The sequence below is a fragment of the Pogona vitticeps genome, chromosome 6 (assembly GCF_051106095.1).
Source record: "Pogona vitticeps strain Pit_001003342236 chromosome 6, PviZW2.1, whole genome shotgun sequence".
NCBI classification, from domain to species: Eukaryota; Metazoa; Chordata; class Lepidosauria; order Squamata; family Agamidae; genus Pogona; species Pogona vitticeps.
Genome location: NC_135788.1, coordinates 103,732,918 through 103,739,154, shown reverse-complemented (window position 1 = coordinate 103,739,154; position 6,237 = coordinate 103,732,918).

Genomic DNA, 6,237 nt, shown 5'->3' with positions numbered 1-6,237 from the left:
ATCAACATTTCCCTCCTGGGAGAAGATTTTTTATTTGTTTTTTATTTGTTTTGTTTATTAATTTTTCATGAAGATCAAAAATCATTTGTAGTGTTTAAAAAGAAATGCCAACTGAATATCCTAGCATAATTATTCTGCCTCTCAGGGTAGAGAAAAAAAAAGACTATATACCATTCCATTTGCTAATTTTTATAGTCTTTAGCAAGCATATAAACTTTCTATAGAAATGCCTGCATGAAAATAATGTGGAAGTGTTAAACAAAGATATCCCATATGCGAAAAGCATCTATCTTTGTGAAAGACAAATTTTGAAAATTCTAGGTTACTTTACTCAAAAGAATTCATAAAAATGAAAACCATCATTTCGTTTGAGGCATCTAAATGAAGGTCTCTGGTACATTTGTAAAAAGTTTCATTTAGTAAGAGCCCTGTACTAAACACAAATTCTTCTCATAGCATTCATCTGCCTTTTTGCCAGCATAACATTTCTCAGACTGGCAGCTGTGCAATGATGATATTTTGGATCTATATCAAAGTGTACTGTGAGGATTTATTGTACTCATATTCAGTAAGATTCAGGAACTCTTTAGTACTTTTTGTCAAAGGACAGGACAATATTCTTGTGATTCGTATTTTTCTCTGTACGGTCTATATGCCAGTTGAAAAAGCATTTGAGCAATAACTAGAACCTGACACTTGTAAAGTTTTTTGACAACACTAAATATTTGCTTTTTTCCAAGCCAAGTCTTCCACTTTGGCTCATTTGAAGGTTAAGCTTCTCAGATTTTGACTGAAAGTTATTAATGAACGGAATAGACTTTCACCCTAAGCTTCTGCTTAATTATTTTTATTTATTACTTGGTTCTTTCAGAGCTTATCTTATCACATGGTTCCAGATATCTATTTCTATGTGTTTAAAAGAACAAGAGTTAGCATTTTCTGAAGCAAGTGGATACATATTTCCAAAATAATTTCCTGGGTCTAAGCTTAAAAAATGCAACCAGCAGCTCCAATAGAATTGCTCATTCCTTCTGTCTTATGCCTTTTTCACATACAGACATGGAAACTATCCAGTTTTCCCCTAAATTCTGATTTCCCGTTTAATTTTTATCATTATTGTTTTTGGCAGTAAAAAGAAAAATAAGTAACTTACAGAGAACCAGAATGAGTCACTTCTGGAATACGCGTAAAATTGGACAAATACATAAAAGATTGTATTAGAGGAAGATTGCCACCCAAAATTATATCTCCAGGTGTATAAAAATTATCTTGAATTGTTCTAGAAAGACTGCAGTTTCCTCTCAGTTCTTCACATACAAGAACAGGGAGCTGTAGATGCAAACACATCCATAATAACAAGCATTCACATTTTAATGTACACCTAAACATCTCACAGCTGCACCACAACATTCCTGAGCATGCTTAAAGCAGGGACAATCGATGACTCCGAGTTCTGAGCATCACATTGCAACCAACACCTTGAGTTCCAAATTTATTTTTCAACATTTTAGTCTACGTACAGTAGATATTATTTTTTCACTCCATAAAAATGAATGCAACAACAGTACTTTCCATAATTACAGTGTCAATACCTTGGCATTTGCAGCCAGAGCTAGGGGACTGAAGGATGCTGCAGGTAATCTCAACATCTCCCTGACGGCATTGCTTTTCTATGCATGTAACAACCAAAAGTGTTTTGTAGTCTAATTGGAACTGTGATATAAATATTATTGAGGCCATGTTTCTCCTAATTTAACAGGTTTGTGGAGTGGTCACATATATGTCTTAGGTGGTGGCTTTGGGATGGAAATGTTTGTGCCATTTGTATATTAAAAGGAACGGTAGAGTTTCCATCTAACAGGCTACAATGGAAACAGGGAAATGAAAAGTAATGTTCAGGCATGTCAAGGGTTTCTCCAGGTTCCCTGTGGTATCCCTATCGGGTAGGAGATGCTCAAACAAAATGTTAGATTAATTCACATGCCATCATGCCATATTCTCGTTATACCTGCCACATTGTCATTTGAAGCCAAAGTTAGGACACTGAATGATACTCAAGGTGATCTCAAAGATGAGAAGATAACCTCAGCTTAATTAACATATATTCAGACACTGATATCTCCATTTGCACCAGTTGTTCAACCCTATACAATCATTGCCAGTATCAATCATATGGCTCCATATGTGTGACACTTTTGACACATTACAGATTCCCTTTCTGATATGGAATCTAGACCAGAAGTCATGGCAACTGGACGTCTTTCCTATTGGATTGAAGCATTTCATTACTCATCCAAGTAGCTTCTTCAGTCTTAGGAGATTGGTAGGAGACTCCTGATAATTCCTCCACATTGGTTTCACTTCCCTCTGATCTGAATAGGCTCATTAGATGTGCAATGGAGGGGGTGAGTGAGTGAAAGTCCCACCTCTGCAGTCCTTCTCCACCCATTGCCATGGGTTGTTAACAGCTGTAAACAGTGGTCTTTCTAGTGTGTTTGGTCCTAATCTTTCTGGGGACAGGTGAAAGGGCAGGATGATAACAAGGAGACAGATTGTCTCTGAGGTCTCCACCCCTGGTTAGTGAGGGATTTTCTATATCCACATCTATGGCCTCCCTGACCTCCCTCTCAAACCATCTTTCTTCTTGTTCCAAAATGAGTACCTCTTGGTCATCAAATGAGTGTCATTTATCCTTCAAATGAAGGAACACTGCTGATTGTGGTTCTGAATCTTAGCTCTTCCTATGCTGGGCCATTGTTAGTGGCTGAATGAAACTGTTTTTGATAAATGTAGCAGTGTTCCACAATATCTTCCATTTATAAGATTATATATTTTTGAGATTATATATTGTGGCTACATCCACTGATGGAAAAGGCTTCAGGCAATACCCTTAAAGCAAAATCCAGAGCTGGAGTCCCGGAGGCAGTTTGTGTTGTTCTGGCAACTCCTGCGACGTTGCTGGAACCAGTTGCATTGGCTCTTGCCTTTCCACTGGACTATTTCAGTGACATGGAGAGGGTGGATTTGCTGCTTGGGTAACAGCCTATCCTCCATATTATTTTGCCCAGGCTTTGCTCTGGAGAGGACACTCCAGCTTTGTGTACAGTTTTGAAATAACACGTGAAGTAGCAGTTACTGGTTATAAGTCTTTGCTCGATTGGTGTAGAGCATGACGCCAGGGGCTACTTCTGATGGTGGGAGAGGTCACTGCACCTCACTAGGTAGGGTGAGACCCGACAAGCAGATCGATAACCCCGCACCATGCAACAATCATAAGAAAACTTCTGCCCTAAAGTTGGGCACCTGGAATGTTCAGACAATGACCCCTGGCTTTTCTGACAACCTGCAGGACTATATGAACAAGACAGCTGTCATCGACATGGAACTGAGTAGACTGTATATGGACATTGTTGCCCTGCAAGAGATGAGATTGCCAGACATGGGATTTGTCAAAGAAAAAAAAAATTCTCATTCTTCTGGCAGGGAAAATCATTGAATGAGACCAGGGAATATGGTGTTGAATTTGCGGTCAGAAATACTCTGCTGAGATCCATTGTTCCACCTACTGTGGGGAGTGAAAGAATCCTGTCTCTGCAATTCCACTCATCAGCGGGACCACTCACCCTCATTAGTGCATGTGCACCAACCCTGTCATCCACAGCATTTATTTATTTATTTATTTATTTATTTATTTATTTATTTATTTATTTATTTATTTATTTATTTATTTATTTATTTATTTATTTATTTATTTATTTATTTATTTATCTATCTATCTATCTATTTATCCCACCTAGCTGGTCAGTTAAGACCACTCTAGGCGGCTAGACAAATTCTATGATGATCTGGCAGCTACTGTCAAAAAAGTCCCTGAGAGAGAGCCGCTGTTCATTCTCTGAGACTTTAACGCTATAGTTGGTGCTGATCACAACTCTTGGCTCATTTGTCTAGGACGTTTTGGCATTGGGAAGATGAATGAAAACGGCCAACGCTTGCTGGAGTTTTGCTTTCATTATGGTCTTTGTGTCAGCAACACGTTCTTGAACACAAAGCCTCAACACAGAGTTTCCTGGAGACATCCAAGATCAAAGCATTGGCATCAGCTTGATTTGATCTTCACTAGACGTTCTAGCCTTCCTAGTATTACGATCACATGCAGTTACCAGAGTGCTGATTGCAATACTGGTCACTCCGTGGTGTGTAGCAGAGTAAAACTGTGAACAAAGAGATTGTATCACACGAAAAAGGAAGGAAGCCCACGTATTGACATCAGCTAGACTCACAATCAAAGAAAAGTGGAGGAATTTGCCTAAGTGCTTGAGGAAACCCTTCCAGGCCTGGCTGATGTAAATGCACCTGAATGATGGGAACATTTCAAGAATGCTATTTATAACACTGCCTTGTCTACATTTGCCAAGAAGACAAAAAAGACGACAGACTGGTTCAAAGCCCATTTGGAGGACTTGATGCCAGCCATCGAGGATAAGAGAAGAGACCTAGCATCATACAAAGCCTGTCCTAGTGAGTACAACTTGCAGGCTCTTTCAGCTGCTCATAGCCAAGTCCAACAGGCTGCCAGGAGATGTTCCAACGGTTATTGGCTTCAGCTCTGCTCTCAGATACAGATAGCAGCGGGCACAGGTAACATCAAGAGAATGTATGACAGTATCAAGCAGGCTTTAGGTCCAATACAGAAGAAATCTGCTCCCTTGAAGTCTGCTACAGGCGTGATCATCCAGGACCAAGCACAGCAGATGGAACGCTGGGTGCAGCACTACTCTGAGCTACGTATATTCCAGAGAGAATGTAGTAACTGAAGAGGCATTAAATAGCATTGAGTGCCTGCCTGTCTTGGAAGAGTTGGACAGCGAACCAACTTTAGCAGAAATAAAAGTGGCCTTGGATTCCTTCACCTCTGGCAAGGCACCCGGGAAGGATAACATCCCTGCTGAAGTGCTGAAGTGCTGTAAAGAGATCATCACTACCGAGCTGTATGAAGTATTTTGTCTTTGCTGGAGGAAAGGTGGAGTACCACAGGACATGAAGGATGCAAACATCATCACATTGCATAAAGAACAAAGGAGACAGGGGCGACTGCAATAACTACCATGGTATCTCTCTTCTCAGCATTTTAGGGAAGCTGTTTGCCCGTGTTGTGCTGAAGAGAATCCAAGTGCTTGCAGACAGAATCTATCCAGAATCACAGTGCAAATTTCAAGTTAATAGATCCACCATCAACACGGTATTTTATTTATTTGATTTTATTTTATTTATTTATTTATTTGATTTTTACCACACCCCTCTAGACAGCGTCTACTCAGGGAGGCTTTTCCCTCAGACAGTTGCAGGTGAAATGTAGGGAACAACAACGGCCACTCTTTGTGGCTTTCATATATCTCACAAAGGCCTTTGATTTGGTTAGCAGGGATGGCCTTTTTAAAATACTTCCGAAGATTGGGTGTCCACCTCGACTCCTTAACACCATAAGGTCCTTTCATGAGGAAATGAAGGGCACCGTAGTTTTTGATGGCTCAACATCAGATCCCTTTGACATTCAAAGCAGAATAAAACAAGGCTGTTCCTCACACCAACCCTGTTTGGAATCTTTTTTGCTGTCATGCTGAAACAGGCCTTTGGAACTGCAACAGAAGGTGCCTATCTCCAGACTAGATCAGATGGAAAGCTCTTTAATCTCTCTAGATAGAAAGCGAAGACCAAATTCCAATTGAAATGCATGCAGGACTTCCTCTTCGCTGATGATGCAGCTGTTGTTGTCCACTCTGCTAAAGATCTCCAACAACTCATGAATCATTTTAGCAAGGCCTGCCAAGACTTTGGACTAACAATCAGCCTGAAGAAAACACAAGTCATGGGCCAGGTGGACTTACCTCCCTCTATTGCTATCTCCACTCAAAAACTGGAGGTTGTTCATGACTTTGTGTACCTTGGCTCAACGATATCTGACACTCTCTCCCTAGATATCGAGCTGGATAAATGCATTGGGAAAGCAGCTACCATGTTCTCTAGACTCACAAAGAGAGTATGGCTTAATAAGAAGCTGACGGCATATACCTAGATCCAGGTCTATAGAGCCTGTGTCCTGAGCACACTCCTGTACTGCAACGAGTCTTGGACCCTTTGTGCATGGCAGGAGAGGAAGCTGAACAGGAGAAAGATTCCTGAAAAGTCAGATTAATAGCTGTTCAGAAGCGGATTATAGGCTTATGAAAACCCTAA